The 17,634-nt window shown below is 40.1% G+C and overlaps 1 long non-coding RNA gene across 1 annotated transcript in view; it reads right to left on the bottom strand.

The window, feature by feature from the left end:
* LOC112438921 (uncharacterized) overlaps positions 1–17,634 on the bottom strand; it is a 76,253-nt gene that overhangs the window by 41,118 nt on the left and 17,501 nt on the right. The window contains exon 2 of the long non-coding RNA XR_004669954.3: positions 5,045–5,134. This is a non-coding gene — a long non-coding RNA (uncharacterized LOC112438921). The remainder of the gene's footprint in view (positions 1–5,044; positions 5,135–17,634) is intronic.

Raw genomic sequence — 17,634 nt, 5'->3', positions numbered from 1 at the left:
TTTTTCCTTTTTTTTGAGACAGAGTCTCACTCTATTGCCAGGCTGGAGTGCAGTGGTGTGATTTTGGCTCACTGTAACCTCCACCTCCCGGGTTCAAGCAATTCTCCTGCCTCAGCCTCCTGAGTAGCTGGGACTACAAGCGCATGCCACCACGCCCAGCTAATTTTTGTATTTTTAGTAGAGACAGGGTTTCACTGGGTTGGCCAGGATGGTCTTGATCTCTTGACCTCGTGATCCACCCACCTTGGCCTCCCAAAGTGCTGGGATTACAGGTGTGAGCCACCACGCCTGGCCTTTTTTTTTTTTTTTTTTCAAGTACAGATGAGGTCTTGCTACGTTGCCCAGGCTGGTCTTGAACTCCTGGGCTGAAGTGATCCTTTCACCTTGGCCTCCCAAAGTGCTGGGTTTACAGGAATGAGCCACCACACCCAGCTTAATTATTTCTTAAATTGTGCCTATTGGCTGGGTGCGATGGCTCGTGCCTGTAATCCCAGCACTTTGGGAGGCCGAGGCAGGTGGATCACCTGAGGTCAGGAGTTGGAGACCAGCCTGGCCAACGACTCTGGAGACTAAGGCAGGAGAACTGCTTGAACCCAGGAGGCAGAGGTTACAGTGAGCCGAGATCGCACCATTGTACTCCAGCCTGGGCAACAAGAGCGAAACTCCGTCTAAAAAAAAAAAAATTGTGCATATTGCCAGCCTTTTCTTTACCTTCTTGTATAGCCCTGTGTCTTGTCAGTTGGAGCTTAGATGCACAGAGCCACATCTTTTTTGGAAGAGACTTTGGATACTATGATCTCCCAACCTCTTCAACTTATAGACAAGGAAACAAAGGCACAGAGAATGTCTTACCTAAGGCCAAATAACTGGGTGAACTGGTTTGGAACATCAAAGTTTTAATTTCCTGTTCTATGTCCTTTGTACTCCACATCCTCTTTTTCATCTTTTTAGGATGGATCATCATTTCCATTTAAGGGTTCTCTGCTTAACTTCCCTGTGGCTTGAGACATGTTTTCATGTTGTTTCCTTTATTACTTATTAGCTACATTGCCTCATTTCTCTTGGGGAAGCAAACCTGTGTTGTGTGAGAAAGCTTTTAATAACCTTTTCCCCCACCCTGCTACTCTATGACTATGACCTATCTTTTGATAAACTGTTTTTTCCTAATTTTTAGTCCTCAGGTCTTGTTTTTTGGTTTTACTTTCTTTTCTTACAGTCAATTCAGTTGCTTCAGTCTCATGTTTGTGGTTCTTAAGATTTTCCCTCTATTTTCTTCCTTTTTCTTTGGGATCTCGAGGTTATAAAACCTTTCCCTCCCACCCTCATTATGACTGAGACTTACTTTGTTAATTCATGTCTTGTTTAATCTTATTTTGTTTGTCTTCTACATCTCTATTGTTACTTTAGTGGGTTTTCTCAAAACACTCATATTCACTCCATCTTCTTCACAGAACCCTTTTGCTTATAACTCGGGAAAACACAGAAGTTCAATTGTATTCTACAAACTATCATGTGAAGTAAATTATCAATAAAGATTAGGATGGTAAATAGTTTTTGTCTGACTCCTCCCCTTGTGAGCCATCTCTCTGAGCACCTCTTGTTTCCCTGATGAGCTCTTGCTACCAGGTATAGTAAACAGAATTGATATGAGATCAAATGAGAAAGTGTGCATGAAAATAATTTAACTAAGAATACACTGAGCAAATATATTAGTGTCAAAATCATGATATCAATTAACTAAGATTATTAATTAATGTTAAACTTTAAAATAAAAGATAAAGGATAGTTACATGTATATTACAGTTAAATTAAATGCTGCTTTTGTGGGGGCACATGGTGGACCCCTGTACTAGAATTCCTTTTCCCAGAACTATGCAGGCCAGAGCCACATTTCAGAAACTATTTTTTTTAAAGGATCAGAAATCAATTGGAATTATAATAAAACACATGACACATCTGATGAAACATAATGTTCATATAAAATAAAATGTGCTTACTTGTTTGCAATTATCTATATGTATACATTTTTATATACAGTAAAAACAATCATCTATTTTTCAGACACTGAGCTGGAACCACCCAACTAAGCTACTCCTGGATTTCTGAATGTCTGAAACTGTGTAACATAATGTTTGTTGTTTCAAGCTGCTAAGTATTGGGATAATTTGTTATGTAGCCATACTTAACTAATACAGCAACTCTGCCATGACATTTCCTCCAAACTCTTTCAGGGTACAAGGGACTGGGTAATGAGAAAGGAGGACCAGCTCAGGAAATTGTTCCAGGGCTTTCATCATTGGGAGTGGTTAGATCAATGCTTTGTCACTTCTTTTCCAATAGTAAATCGAGTCATGGATTTCCAGCACTCCCTTAGTTCTAAAGGGAGAACCGTGACTCTGTTCATAGCAAGAACATGGAGTCTCTTACAGAAGGCATTTTTCTCTTTATGTGTGTATAAAGTTGATGTGTTGAGGCCGGGCATGGTGGCTCATGCCGGTAATCCCAGCACTTTGGGAGGCCGAGATGGGTGGATCACCTGAGGTCAGGAGTTCCAGACCAGCCTGGCCAACATGGTGAAAACGCATCTCTACTCAAAATACAAAAATTAGCTGTGCGGTGGTGCTCGCCTGTAATCCCAGCTACTCGGGAGGCTGAGTCAGGAGAATCGCTTGAACCTGGGAGGCAGAGGGAGGTTGCGGTGAGCTGAGATCGCGTCACTGCACTCCAGCCTGGGCGACAGAGGGAGACTCCGTTTCAAAAAAAAAAAAAAAGATAATCTGTTGAAAAATTAAGCAGTATCATCATCTTGAGCCCTCATCAACAGGCATTAAATGTAATTTTTTGTTTGTTTTTGAGACGGAGTCTCTCTTTTGTCCTCCAGGCTGGAGTGTAGTGGCGGAATCTTGGCTCACCGCAACCTCTGCCTCCCGGGTTCAAGTGATTCTTCTGCCTCAGCCTCCCAAGTAGCTGAGATTACAGGTGCGTGCCACTGCGCCCGGCTAACTTTTGTATTTTTACTAGAGATGGGGTTTCACCGTGTTGGCCAGGCTGGTCTGGAACTCCTGACCTCAGGTGATCCGCCCACCTCCGCCTCCCAAAGTGATGGGATTACAGGCGTAAGCCACTGTGCCCGGCAATGTAATGTATTAAACTGCTAATTATTCATTGGTCTTAAAAATTTCATTTCTAACAAGTGAAATTTATATAATTACGGTTAATATTAATGGTAATAGAAAAGGAGGAGGCCTAGAATTTTTCTTAACAGTCAGTGCATTGACATATTATAATTTTTGTATTATAGAACAGAATTTTTGTTTTTTGATACAGGGTCTCACTCTGTCATCCAGGCTAGAGTGCAGTGGTGCGATCACAACTCACTGCAGCCTCAACCCTCAGGGCTCAAGCGATCCTCCCACTTCAGAGTCCTAAATCACTGGGAATATAGGCACATGCAACCATGCCCAGCTAATTTTTAAATTTTTTGGAGAGAAGGGTCTTGCTATGTTTTGCAGGCTGGTCTTGAACTGCTGGGCTCAAGTGATCCTCCTGCTTTGGCCTCCCAAAGTGCTGGGATTACACGGATGAGCTACCACGCCTGGCATAAAACATAATTTTAATTCAGTGCTTCTATACTACTTAAATACTAGTACTAAATTGGGAGAGGTGCAGGGAAGAGAAAATTGAAGATAAATTGACAATTTAGTGATCGGGTATGTTGAAACCAGTTATTTTTCTGTTCTCCTAAACGGGATGCTGTCACTTTAAATTTAATATAAAGCAAACACTGATCTGCCAAGGGAAACTGGCAAAAGAGTTGTTAAATTGGTAACTTAGGTTAGTAAGTTAAAATTGCCAAACTGGGTTCCTGCCTAAGATGGCCACGGAAGACAGTAAAATTAGGTTAAATTTTCCTAAGTGGCTGAAAACTATCTTCTGTTTGGTGGAAAATATGCAAGAAGTTTTGGCTCCTGACTATAACACAGTGTCTTGTATGTTTTATATGGAGAAATGAGAGTGAGAAAAGTGAGAGTGTGGTTGGAAAAATATGTGACAAGCTGCCCAAGGAAGATTGAAAAAATCTTGTCACTGTTTTTACAATTTCTTTCAGAAGCATGTAGATATTTTACTTCTGAGTCTCAGGAGCAGTCATATAAAATTCTTCCTAGAAAAAGTAGTAAATTTGACAAACTGCCAACAAAAGGACTTAGTCTAAGTAAAACTTCAGGAAATTTAGAAAATTATAGAGTTTTAGAGGGCATTAAGAAACCATGAGGAAAGAAATCCATATGTGTCATAGAATATATACACACATGCATACACACACATGCACACTCATGTATAATATTTTTAGTAAGATACTCTAAGGAAATATTGGCTTGGCCGGGCACGGTGGCTCACGCCTGTAATCCCAGAACTTTGGGAGGCCGAGGCGGGTGGATCACCAGAGGTCAGGAGTTCGACACCAGCCTGGCCAACATGGTAAAATCCTGTCTCTACTAATAATACAAAAAAAATTAGTCAGGCATGGTGGTGCACACCCGTAATCCCAACTACTCAGGAGGATGACGCAGGAGAATCACTTGAGAGGTGGAGGTTACAGTGAGCTGAGATGGCGCCATTGCACTCCAGCCTGGGCAATAAGAGTGAGACTCTGTCTCAAAAAAAAAATATATATATAGATAGATAGATAGATATAGATAGATAGATAGATAGATAGATATAGGCTTTAGGTGACTTTAATTGCAAATTGTTTTAGTTGATTTCTGTGCTGTGTTTTGGAACTCTAACTTTGGTATAGGGTCAGGCAGAAACCCACCATTTAATTAAGGAAAGACATCTGCTCCTGCACCTTTTCCAAGGATTCCAAGAAAATGTAGCACTGTTTACCACAACTTGGTAAAGTTGTACAGCATCTGCAGGACTAACTCCCCCCTTCATAGACGTATTTAATCTCCAAAGGTCTAAAATTGCAAAACAGTTCTCATGATATAACAGCTTTATGGTGGACACATTTATGAAAAGGTTATATTACAGTGGTTCATACCTGTAATCTCAGCACTTTGGGAGGCTGAGGCGAGTGGATCACTTGAGGTCAATAGTTCGAGACCAGCCTGGCCAACATGGTGAAACCTGTCTGCATGAAAAAATACAAAAATTATCCAGGCGTGGTGGCACACACCTGTAGTCCCAGCTACTCGGAGGCTGAGGCAGGAGAATTGCTTGAACCCGGGAGGTGAAGGCTGCAGTGAGCCGAGATCATGCCATTGCACTCCACCCTGGGCAACAGACAGAGATTCTGTTTCAAAAAAAAGGTTATAGGCCTGGCCTGGTGGCTCACACCTGTAATCCTAGCACGTTGGGGGCTGAGGTGGGTGGATTGCTTGAGTCCAGAAGTTCAAGACCAGCCTGGGCAGCATAGTGAAACTCTGTCTCTACAAAAAATAAAAAATTAGCGGGTATGGTGGTGCACACCTGTAGTCCCCACTACTCAGGAGGCTGAGGCAGGAGGATTGCTTGAGGCTGGGAGGTGGAGGTTGCAGTGAGTCAAAATTATGCTACTGCACTCCAGTCCAGGTGGCAGAACCAGACCCTGTCTCAAAAAAAAAAAAAAAAAAAAAGAAAAAAAAAAAGGTTATAACTAAACAGAGAGTATTTGGTGAAGAACCAGAGTAAGCAGTGACAATTTTACCTACAAGAGAAATGTAGGCGGGAGAGGTCCCAGAGGGCTCCTGTGATGTAGGGAGGCTTCAAGGAAAAGGTGTGATTTCTGCTGGGCTCTGAGAGTAGGATCAGATTTGGGATTGAGAGGAAGGCACTAGATTAGCAGAGGAGCTGAGGGGAGCACCAAGAACAGTGTGAACAGACAAAATGAGGCAATGAATTTAGATCAGGAGTAAAGGCTTATGCCGGGAAGTAATTTCCAGAACCAATGGATCAGTTGAGAGAGACAAGGAAGGTTATTGGGTTTAATAAATGGGCAGTGCATGGAGACCCCTGGAGGTGCTATTTCAGCAGATTAGTCATCTATGGACAGAACTATTTATTATTTATAATAAACCATTTGATTTTTTTGTGAATAAATTCCTTCATAGTTTTTTATGAAAAATAATATTTTATCCTAAAGATCCCTACTGGAGGACTTTATTGCTTTTTTTTGGCAGGATAAGGTACAAGGATTTTTATCCCTGATAGATGAAGTAGCTTGAGAATCTCCCCTTATTTCAGTAATTTAAACCTAAAAACCTTTGTCTTCAAATCCTTGTTTAAAAAGAGGAAAACTATTTTCTGGCCCACTAGACCAGTAACAACAACAACAAAAAGATTTCAGTCATTATGCCATCGAAACATACACCTTGAGCAGACCTGTAGACTTTAGGTTCATTTCCTTCAATTTGCTTCGAGGTATTGAACTCAACTCTTCATTGAAAAAGCTGTTGCAGACCCAAGCCAGAGGATCCCGGCAAAGTATGAATAGTTGGTTCTGTGGCTTTTGCTTATGCCTTGGAAAATCATGGAGAGGAGGGTTAGAGAGAAAAGGGCACATGGTACTATGTATACCTACTCTGTTTTTCTTCCATATCATGGGGTGTAGACACTAAGACTGAATGCACCCATATCTAGGGATTGGAGAAGTACCCCGGATATGACTGGATGAGAAATGATCTATTTCAATGCAATAATGTGTTTTAGCTGATTGTACATTATTGGATAACCATGATCGGGGTTGATTTGGAAAAAGGTGTATAAATTATCCACATTCCTTGCAATTGTGAACCCAACAGTAAACAGAATTATATGAACGAGCTTATTAAAATTTAAAACATAAAATGAGGTTTTACCTTCTGATCTCTTGCATCTTTGCCCTTGAATCAAACATGGATGTGAAATAAAATGCTGCATGTTTAAAATGTAGTTATTAAATTTTCCAACTATATCAGTGTTGGAGGCCAAAAAAATGAGGGTTGTGATTAACTCAGTATACCACTGGAGGCTATATGAGTAAACAGCAAACTGTTCTCATAAATGCAGAATGTTGGCAAACTGACAAACTGCGTCTGCCACCCAGAGGGAATGCTGAGTGCAGTCACGCCTCAGGCGCAAGTGTTTCTTGTGATTAGGCACATCTGAAGCCTGTTAGCAATAATGGGAACCTATGATCAATCAAGCAGCTGACGGATCGCTACCTCCTCCTCCCTGCTCTTTCTATCCAATAAATACGGAGGGCTGTGAAAGCTCAAGGCCCTTGCTCACTAGAAGCAAGGAGCCCCCGACCCCTTCTTTAAAATAGATTCTTTTGTCTTAAGTTTTCATTTCCGCGTTCATCCTCTTTCATTCAGTCCCATAGTAACTGTCACAAGCGGCGTTTGTCCTCCTTTGTTCGGTCTCGTAGTGACTGTCACATATTAGGGTATACAAAATAACAGCTAAGAAAAAAAATCTTATTCTTTATTGTATTTTTATGCAATTTTATACATATGGCTTTAGTTTTAGAGACATGAGTTTCTATACTTCTCTTTCATAATGAAGATTACCCTTTTCCTTTTGTTCAAATCAATAAGAAAAAGTGGCTGCAGTTACAAATAAGTTACAGTCACCTACATACAATGGGATGAGGCTCTGGGGGACTTCAGGAGGCAGTGAGTATATTGTGCATGTGGAATGTGAATCACGGGGGTCAGAAGGTAGACTGGGGTAGGCAGCCCCCAGATGGCTCCCAGTGACAGCAGCCTCCTCTTATTCTTGTATAATTCCCTCACCTTGATTGTGGCCTGGATCTAGTGACTCGCTTCTAACAAATAGAATGCCAGAAAGGTGAGTCACTTCTGAGATTAGGTTATAAAAATAGGGTGATGCCTGTCTTGCCCTCTTGCTTGCTTATTCTGAGGGGGGCCAGCTGCCTTGTTGTAAGCAACCCACGGACAAGCCCGATGTGGCAAAGAACTGAGAGTGGCCTCTGGCCAACAGCTAGTGAAGAACTGAGGCTGAATCTAACAACCCATGAGGACTTGAATCCTGCCAACAACCACGTGAGTGAGCTTGAAAACAGATGAAGCCTTCAGATGACTGCAGGCTCAGCCAACACCTTAATTGCATCCTGTGAGTGACCCAGCTAAGCACTCCCAGATTCCTGACCCACCTGTGAGACAATGTTTCGTCAAGTTTTGGAGTAAGTTTGGAGTAATTTAGAGCTTAATTTACACAGCCCTCAAGTAGCATATGGTCTAATTAAGTAAACTAAGCACATAAATAATAGCTAACAAGTATAATATTTACTATATGCCAGAGATTCTTCTAAGCATTTTACATTTAGTTAATCATTAATCATTTTTATTTATTTATTTTTTGAGACAGGGTCTCACTCTGTCACCCAGACTGGAGTGCAGTGGCGTGATCACTGCTCACTGCAGCCTCAAACTCCCCAGGCTCAGGTAATCCTCCCACCTCAGCCTTCCAAGTAGCTGGGAATACAGGTGCGTGTCACCACACCCGGCTAATTTTTGTATTTTTTGTAGAGATGGGGTTTCGACATGTTGCCCAGGCTGGTGGTCTTGATCTCCTGAGCTCAAGTGATCCAGCCAACTCGGCCTCTCACAGTGCTGGGATTACAGGCATGAGCCATCACTCCTGGCCAATCATTAATCTTTATTTCTTTTTTCTTTTTCAGACAGTGTCTTGCTCTGTCACCCAGGCTGGAGTGCAGTGGCATGATCTCAGCTCACTGCAACTGCAACCTCTGTCTTCTGGGTTCAAGTGATTCTCCTGCCTCAGCCTCCCGAGTAGCTGGGATTACAGGCTTCCACCACCGTGCTCGGCTTATTTTTTTTTTTTGTACTTTTAGTAGAGACGGGGTTTTACCATGTTGGGCAGGTTGGTCTCAAACTCCTGACCTCAAGAGATCTGCCCACCTTGGCCTCCCAAAGTGCTGGGATTACAGGCGTGAGCCACCGTGCCCAGCCAATCATTTCACCTTTATGACAACTCTATTAGGTATTATTACTATCACCATTTTATAAAGAAATTAAGGCAACATGAGGTTAAATAACTTGCTCATGGTCACACAGTGGAGCTGAGTGTCAAACTCAGTTTGGTGTCGGATTTCATGTTCGTTTGTACTGCCTCTTGCCATTTCATATACCGTAATAGAAGTATGTACACTTTATGGAAGTACTACAGCATGGAGAATGATTGTATCTGTAGGATAAAAGGGTCAGAAGGTTTGCAGAGACTTAAGTAGGATTTGAAAGATGGAGGAAAGGGATTCCAGTCAGATGGAATAGCATATGTTAAGGTATGGGGGCACAGACTGACTGTTACTATTCCTTTCAAATGTTTGTAATCAGGTAGTGTGGTCTTCTTCATATTCTGACCTTCATTTCTATTGATAAACACCACCCTCTCTGAATTCTAGTAAACCATTACTCTTTTCAAGAAAAGTGTAATTCCTGATTCTGAACCAAGTGCAGTGACAGAGGCTCAGAATAAGTTGAGCAGAAAAATCACCTTGTTTGTTTTAACACGAGGTGATTTAGGGGATTAGCAATGGAGGCACTTGTCTCTTGTAGCAACAGAAGCACATTGTTTACACACTGTCTACGTGCTGTCCACTTGGAGTGCCCAACCACTACAATGCTGTCCACTGCTCTTGGGAATAAGGGGAAGATCAGTCATAAATTTGATAACCACAATCAAGTGTCTATATTTAAATGTAACTTTAAATAATCTTGGCTGGGTGTGGTGGCTCACGCCCATAGTCCCAGCACTTTGGGGGGCTGAGGCGGGCGGATCACCTGAGGTCTGGAGTTTGCGACCAGCCTGGCCAACATGGTGAAACCCTGTCTCTACTAAAAATACAAAAATTAGCCAGGTGTGGTGGCGGGCTCCCATAATCCCAGCTACTCAGGAGGCTGAGGCATGAGAATTCCTTGAACCTGGGAGGCGGAGGTTGCAGTGAGCCGAGATTGCACCACTGCAGTCCGGCCTGGGGGATGGAGTGAGACTCTGACTCCAAAAAATAAAAATAAAAATAAAAATAAATAAATAATGTCACATCAGACCCAAATATGACAGAAGAAATGAGAACAGAAAAAAGGGGGGATTAATTATTCACTGGAAAAATTAAAAGAGGTAACACTAAAAACAGAAGAGGCTGTAGATATAACTAGTGATATAAAAAGAGTGGTTGCCTTTTCCCCTCATTATCATAATTATCCTTAAAGGGTCATTAAAATGGTTTTGAGATAGTTGTAGATTTAATGCAGTTGTAAGAAATAATGCAGGGTGATCCCATATACCCTTCACCCAGTTTCCCCCAATGATAACATTTTGCCTAACTACAGCGTGACATTACAACCAAAAAATTAACATTGATGCAGTCCATGGAATTTATTCCATTTTCTTCAGTTTTACATGCACTTGTGTGTGTATGTGCTTACTTCTATGCAATTTTATCATGTGTGTAGAATCGTGTGACCACCACAATCAAGGTACAGAACTGTTCCATCACAAGGATCCTTCATGCCACACTTCTGTAGCCACAGTCATTTCTATCCCTCTTATTGTCCCCAGTCCCTGGCAACCACCAATCTGTTCTTCATCTCTACAGTTTTGTCATTTCAAGAACACTATATAAAAATAATCTTTTGAGGTTGACTTTTTTCACTGAGCATAATTCCTTTGAGATTCATCCATGTTGTTGTGGTATTAACAGTTCATTCCAATTTATTGCTGAGTTGCATTCCATGGTATGGATGTACCACAGTTTAACTGTTCACCCACTGAAGGGCATTTGGGTTGTTTCTTATGTGGAGCTATCACAAATACAGTTTATATGAGCATTTGTGTACAGGTTTTTGTGGGAACATAAGTGCCTAAGAACGTAATTGCTGAATGCATGTTTAGTTTCGTAAATGAAACAAAACAAAACGCCATACTCTGTTCCAGAGTGGCTGTATCTTTTTATACTCCCACCAGCAACGTATAAGTAATCCCAACTTTTCTGCATCCTCAGCAGCATTTGGTATATTACTATATTTTATTTTAGCCATCTTGATAGATGTGTAGCAGTATCTCATTGTGGTATACATTTGTATTTTGCTAATAACTAATAATTGTTTAATTCTTTTCATGTCCTTATTTGCCATCTGTATAGCCTCTTTAATGAAATGTATGTTCGTCCTTTACCTTTTTCGGATAGGATTTTTTGTACTGTTGAGTTTTAAGAGTTCTATGTATATAGTCTAGATACAAGTCCTTAGCAGGAGATGTGGTTTGCAAAGGTATTCTCTCAGCCTGTATTTTGTTTTTTCCAACGTCTTCACAGAATCCTTTGCAGAGTAAAAGTTTTTAATTTTGATGAAGTTCAGTTTAACAACTTTTCATTTCATAGACTGTGCTTTTGGTGTCAAATTTAAGACCTCTTTGTGTAGTCCTGTGTTCCAAAGATTTTCATCTATTTTTTGTAAGTTTTACATTTTACATTAAACGTTTTATTTATTTATTTATTTATTTTTGAGACTGAGTCTCACTCTGTTGCTCAGGCTGGAGTGCAGTGGTATGATCTCAGCTCACTACAACCTCAGCCTCCTGGGTTGAAGCGATTCTCCTGCCTCAGCCTCCTGAGTACCTGAGATTACAGGCGCCCACCACCACACCCGGCTAATTTTTGTATTTTTAGTAGTGACGGGGTTTCACCATGTTGCCCAGCCTGGTTTCAAACTCCTGACCTCGTGATCCGCCCACCTCGGCCTCCCAAAGTGCTGGGATTACAGGCATGAGCCACCGCACCCAGCCTCCTCTGTTGTTTTCATTTTCAATTTCATTGGTTTTTTTTCTTTATTATTTCCTTCCTTCTGCTTGCTTTGAGTTTATTTTGCTCTTCTTTTTCTTGTGTCTTGAAGTGAGACTTCCTTTCTGACCCATGGATTTTTAGAAACGTGCTGGTTACTTCCCAAGTGTTTGGAGACTTTCCTGTTATCTTTCTGTTCGATTGTTTCTGGTTCAATTCCATTGTGCTCACAGAACATAACTTCAATTTCAATTGAACAAATTGAACAAATTTCAATTTTTTATAATTTGTTGAGTTTTGTTCTATGGCTCAGGATATGATCTATGTTGGTATATGTTTCATGGGCACTGAAAAAGAATGTGTATTCTTTTTCCACTTGGGTGGAGTATTCTATAATGTTGATTAAATCATGTCTGTTGGTGGTGATGCTGAGTTTTTTCAAATCCCTGCTGATTTTGTCTAGTTGTTCTATCAATCATTGATAGATGGGTGTTGAAGTCTCCAACTATTATTTTGAATTGATCTATTTCTCCTTCCAGTTCTATCAGTTTTTTATTTCACATATCTTGCTGTTCTGTTGTCTAGTGCTTATATATTTTGAATTGCCATGTCTTCTTGACCCTCTTATCATTATATAACGTCCAATTCTGTCACTGGTAATTTTCTTTGCTCTGAAGTCTTCTTTAGGTGGTATTAATATAGCCATTTATGTTTTCTTTTGATTATGTTTGCATATCTTTTTACATTTAACCTGTCTGTATCATTATGTTTGAAATGAACTTATTGCAGACATCATAGAGTTGGGTCCTTTTTTTTTTCTTTTGAGTAAGGGTCTTGCTATGCTGCCCAGGCTGGTCTCAAACTCCTGGGCTGAAGTGATCCTCCTGCCCCAGCCTCCTGAGTAGCTGGGATTACAGGCATGCACCACAGCACCTGGCTTTTAATCCACTCTGCCAATCTCATTTTTAATTGTTATATTTGCAAATGTACATTTACATTTAATGTAATTACATGTTAGGGCTTATGTATGCCATTTTTTTGTTTCTGTGTGTTCTCTTTGTTTTCATTTATCTGATTTCCTGTATCCTGCCAGCCTGTGGGTTATTTGTCCAATCATCACCACTATTCATCTCCAGAATCTTTTCATCACCCCAAACAGAAACTCTCTACCCATTAAACAATAACACCCCTTCCCCTTTATCTACAACGTTTTTATTGCACCCCTTTGTATATCTTTTTAGTGGTTGCTCTAGGTTTTACATTATATATATTCATCACAGTCTACTGGTGTCATCTTTTTACCAGTTTAAATATAGAAACCTTACCTCCCTTTACATTATCACCCTGTTTATAATAGTCTTAAATATTTTCTCTACATGCATTTAGAACTACATCAAACAATGCTATAATTTTTGCTTCCACTATCAATTTAGAAATTTTAAAAACTCAAGAGGAGGAAAGTTTATTGTATATACCCATATTTTTTGCTGTGGTTTTCCTTCATGTTCCAAGTTTCCTTCTTTTATAATTTCCTTTCTGTTTAGAAAATTTCTTTAGCCATTCTTTTTGGTAGGTCTGCTGGTGACAAATTCTCTTACCTTTCCTTCATCTAAGATGTCTCCATTTCCCTTTCATTACTGAAGGACATTTTCACTGGACATTGGATTCTAGGTAGACAATTATTTTAGTTCAGTACTTGAAGAATGTTATGCCATTTCCCTCTGGTCTCCATGGTTTCAGGTTAAAAATCTGCTGTCACTTGAATTGGTTCTCCCCTATCAATAATGCACCATTTCTCTCTGGCTGTTTTCAGTATCAATATTTTTTCTTTATCTTCAACCTTCAGAAGCTTAATTATCACATGTCTTAGCATCATAGATTTCTTTCAGTTTATCCTACTTGGGATTTGTTCAGTTTCCTGAATCTGAAGGTTCATCTCTTTTGCCAAGTAAGGGGAATTTTCAGCTATTCTTTGAATTTTTTTTTCCTTTTAAATATCATGCAGATCCTTGAGACCCTGTTCAATTTCCCCTATCTCTATTGTTCAGATTGGGTAAGTTCTATCTGTCTGTCCTCAATCCACTGATTCTATCCTATGGTATCTTCAATCTACTATTGAGCCCATACAGCAAGTTTTAAAATTTTACTTGTACTTGTTTTCTGTTCTATAATTTTCATTTAATTCTTTAATAAATTCTGTTTTTTTTTTTGCTGGGTTTTAAATTTTTGTTTCAAGAGAATTTGAATGATTGTTGAAGCATTTTATGATGCTATTTTAATATCATTGTTAGATAATTTGAACACTTGATTTATCTCATCATTTGACAGCTGTTGATTGCTTTTCTCATCCGTGTTGTGATTTTTCTGGTTCTTGGATGAATGATTTTTTATTGTATCCTGGATATTTTGGATAGCATATTATAAGAGTTTGGATTTGTATCCTATTTAATAATTCTTCTTCTTCTTCCTTCTTCCTTCTTCTTCTTCACAGGCATGTTTAGTTTCCCTCTGGGCCCCACTGACAGTAACTTGGCAAAACTGAAGTACTGACTCACATGGTCTTATTGCAAATGGTGGGCTGGAAGTTCAGCTCTCCTATTGCTCCACTGACAACATCCCAGTGAAAGTGTGGCACCAACTTCGACCACCTTGATGCCTCTGATTGGGGATGTAAGCTTGGCTCCTTGCTCAATCTGCTGGGGGAACTGGAGCATTGTCTGCTCCTATAAGGTAGGGAATAAAAGGTCAGCTCCCAGTCAGACCTACCAAAGTCACCCACAGAGAACTGGAGAGCTGCCTCCCACTTCCATAGGTTAAGGGGTAGGGTGGAATATCAACTTCCTGGTTGGCTCTGCTGAAACTGTGCTGGGGGTTGAGGTTTGGGGAATGCAGTTGTTCCATCAGTGTTTGGTTGGACTAGGGAAGAAGCTGATGAGATTTTTCGTTGTTGGACCACACTTTTTTCTATTCTTTGACTCGGGAAAACAGGCTTTCCATTGGTCTTTGTTTTGTCTGTGCCTATTCATGGTGCAGGGCTGCAGAATTCTGTAGTGCCTTGTCCGACATTTAGGAGGAAATGAGGAAACTAGGGAATTTACCACATGTCATTCCTCAAGTCTTGAGATCCCTAGGCAGTCTGACTTCTTTCCAACTTTCAAAGTCTTCCTATGCTTGTTTTTTGTGTTATATCCAGGTTTTTCTGAGAGGGCCTAGGAAAAATGGGACTACTCTGTCTTGGTGGAACCAGAAGTCTCAAAAGGCCATTTTTATTTTATTTTATTTTTTGAAACAGGGTGTGGCTCTGTTGCCTAGGCTGGAATGCAGTGTTGTGATTTAGGCTCACTGCAACCTCTACCTCCTGGGCTCAAGCTATCCTTCTACCTCAGCCTCCCAAGTAGCTGGGACTACAGGCACATGCCACCATGCCCTGCTAATTTTTTATATTTTTTGTAGAGATGGCATTTCGCCGCGGTGCCCAGGCTGGTCTTGAACTCCTCGGTTCAAGCAATCTGCCCACCTTGGCCTCCCAGACTGCTGGGATTACAGGTGTGAGCCACAGTGCCTGGCCTCAAAAGGCCATTTTTAAACACTTGCTTTAGTTTACTGCCTAGAGTCTCCTCCAGGTTGTCAAAAGCCATGAATCCTGTACTTTATCAATTTACAACCCAAACCTTACCCTGCACAGATGCATAAGATATATAAACAGGCTGAATCAAATACATAGGAAGACTTCCAGTTTCCAGTTTATGTAAGGAGTTTGGAAGTCATCACTCCATTCTAACCACAAGCAAAAACTGAACAAACTCTTCTTAGATTTTGTTTTGAGACAGGATGTCTTTTTGCCTAAGCTGAGTGCGGGGGCACAATCATGGCTTACTACAGCCTCGACCTCCTGGGCTCAAGTTATCCTCCTGCCTCAGCCTCCTGCATAGCTGGGACTATAGGCGCACATCACCGTGCCTGGCTCATTTTTTGTAGAGGTGTTTTTCACCATGTTGCTGAGGCCAGTATTCTTAGATTCTTCACAGAAGTGAGGTCACAGGGCAAACTGCTGCCTCCTAAGCTGGGGGGTCAGATAAGCAGATACAGAGAATTGCAACATGCTGGAGCAGAATCTCAGAAACAGAAATCTCTGAGTGAAGCAGTGACTCATGAGGAAAACCTAAACTGTAATTGAAGAAATGCTGAGACTCACAGTGGACAAGTCTGAGAGTTAAAAACCCTAGGATGGGGCAGTGGGGCGAGGCTGTCATAGAAGCTTCTCACACTTGTGTGGGTTTTACCTCTTAGAGCTTTGGTAGGTTCTCACAGTGAATATCAGAGAAAAAAAATCCATGCTTCTGGAAGGAGAAAGGAAAAAGTTATTTTGAAATATGCCAGAGCATTCAATGATAAAGAAAAAATTCTTGGAAGAGCCAGAGGAGAAAAGTACCTTACCTATAGAAGAACAAAGGTAAGAATTATATCAGGACTTCTCAGAAACTATGCAAGCAAGAAGGGAGCAGAATGAAGCATTTCAAGTGTTGAGAAAAAACCCTCCAATGTAGAATTCTGTATCCTGTGGAATTATCCTTCAAAAACGAAGGAGAAATAAGCACTTTCTCAGACAAACGAAAATTGAGGGAATTTGTTGCCAGTAGACCTGCCTTGCAAGAAATGTTAAAAGAAGTTCTTCAGAGAGAAGGAAAATGATGTAGGTCAGAAATTCTGATCTACATGGAGAAAGGAAGAGCAATAGAGAAAGAATAGTTGAAAATAAAGTAAAAAACTTAACTTTTTCTTGTTGATCTAACAGATGATAGTTTATTCAAAATGATAGCAATGATGTATTGAATGATTATAGTTTATATATAAATGCAAAGAATGACAGCAGTTATACAAGGGACTGGAGGGAATAATTAGGGATATTTCATTATTATAAAGTATTTGCACTACCCATGAAGTGGTACAGTGCTATTTGAAAGTGGACTTGGATTAGTTGTAAATGTATATTGCAACTTTAGGGCAACTACTAAAAAAAGTTGAAAAAAGAAGTACAATTCATATGCTAAGAAATGAAAGAGAGAAAGTGAAATCATAAGAGGAAATAATAGCACCCTGCACTTCTGTGGGGCTTCATGGTTTATGAGCACTTAAAAAAATCATATATATAAAAGTATGTGTATATTTTTAAATATATGTGTAATTTAAAAATACATATTTAACAATGTTTACTTCACCTACCTTGCAACATTAATATATATTCTCTCAACAATGTTGCAAGGTAGGTGGAGTAGACTTTGTTACTGAAAACAAAACAAAACAGAACAATGAAGTTTGGTTAAAGTTTCTTACCTGAGGTTAAAAAGTTGGTAAGAGAAAATGTTAACAATTTTTGTGAATTTTAGCCCTGTGCTCCTATTAGCAAACCATGCTACCTAGATAAATTTTCCTCCTTTATTCTACTGGACATAGCATGCTTAACAAGTAATCATGGAGCATAATTTCGCCTTTTGAAGTACAATGACTTACAAGTTATAGAGTCAGAAAGATTTGAATTCAAATTCCAGCTCTACCACTTTATCAGCTGTGTAATCTTGGATAAATTACTAATCCCCTCTGTGCCTCAATTTCTTCATCTGTAACACAGGGATAATAATCCAAATACTATTTATTTTTAAATTTTATTATTTATTTATTTATTTATTTATTTATTTATTTATTTTGAGACAGAGTTTTGCTCTCGTTGTCCAACCTAGAGTGAAATGGCACGATTTCGGCTCACCGCAACCTCTGCCTCCGGGGTTCAAGCAATTCTCCCGCCCCAGGCTCCCGAGTAGCTGGGATTACAGGCATGCGCCACCATGCCT

Source organism: Pan paniscus, chromosome 12 (assembly GCF_029289425.2).
Source record: "Pan paniscus chromosome 12, NHGRI_mPanPan1-v2.0_pri, whole genome shotgun sequence".
Lineage (NCBI taxonomy): Eukaryota > Metazoa > Chordata > Mammalia > Primates > Hominidae > Pan > Pan paniscus.
The sequence above is the reverse complement of the archived record's forward strand: the minus strand, read 5'-3'. Positions and strand labels throughout refer to the sequence as shown.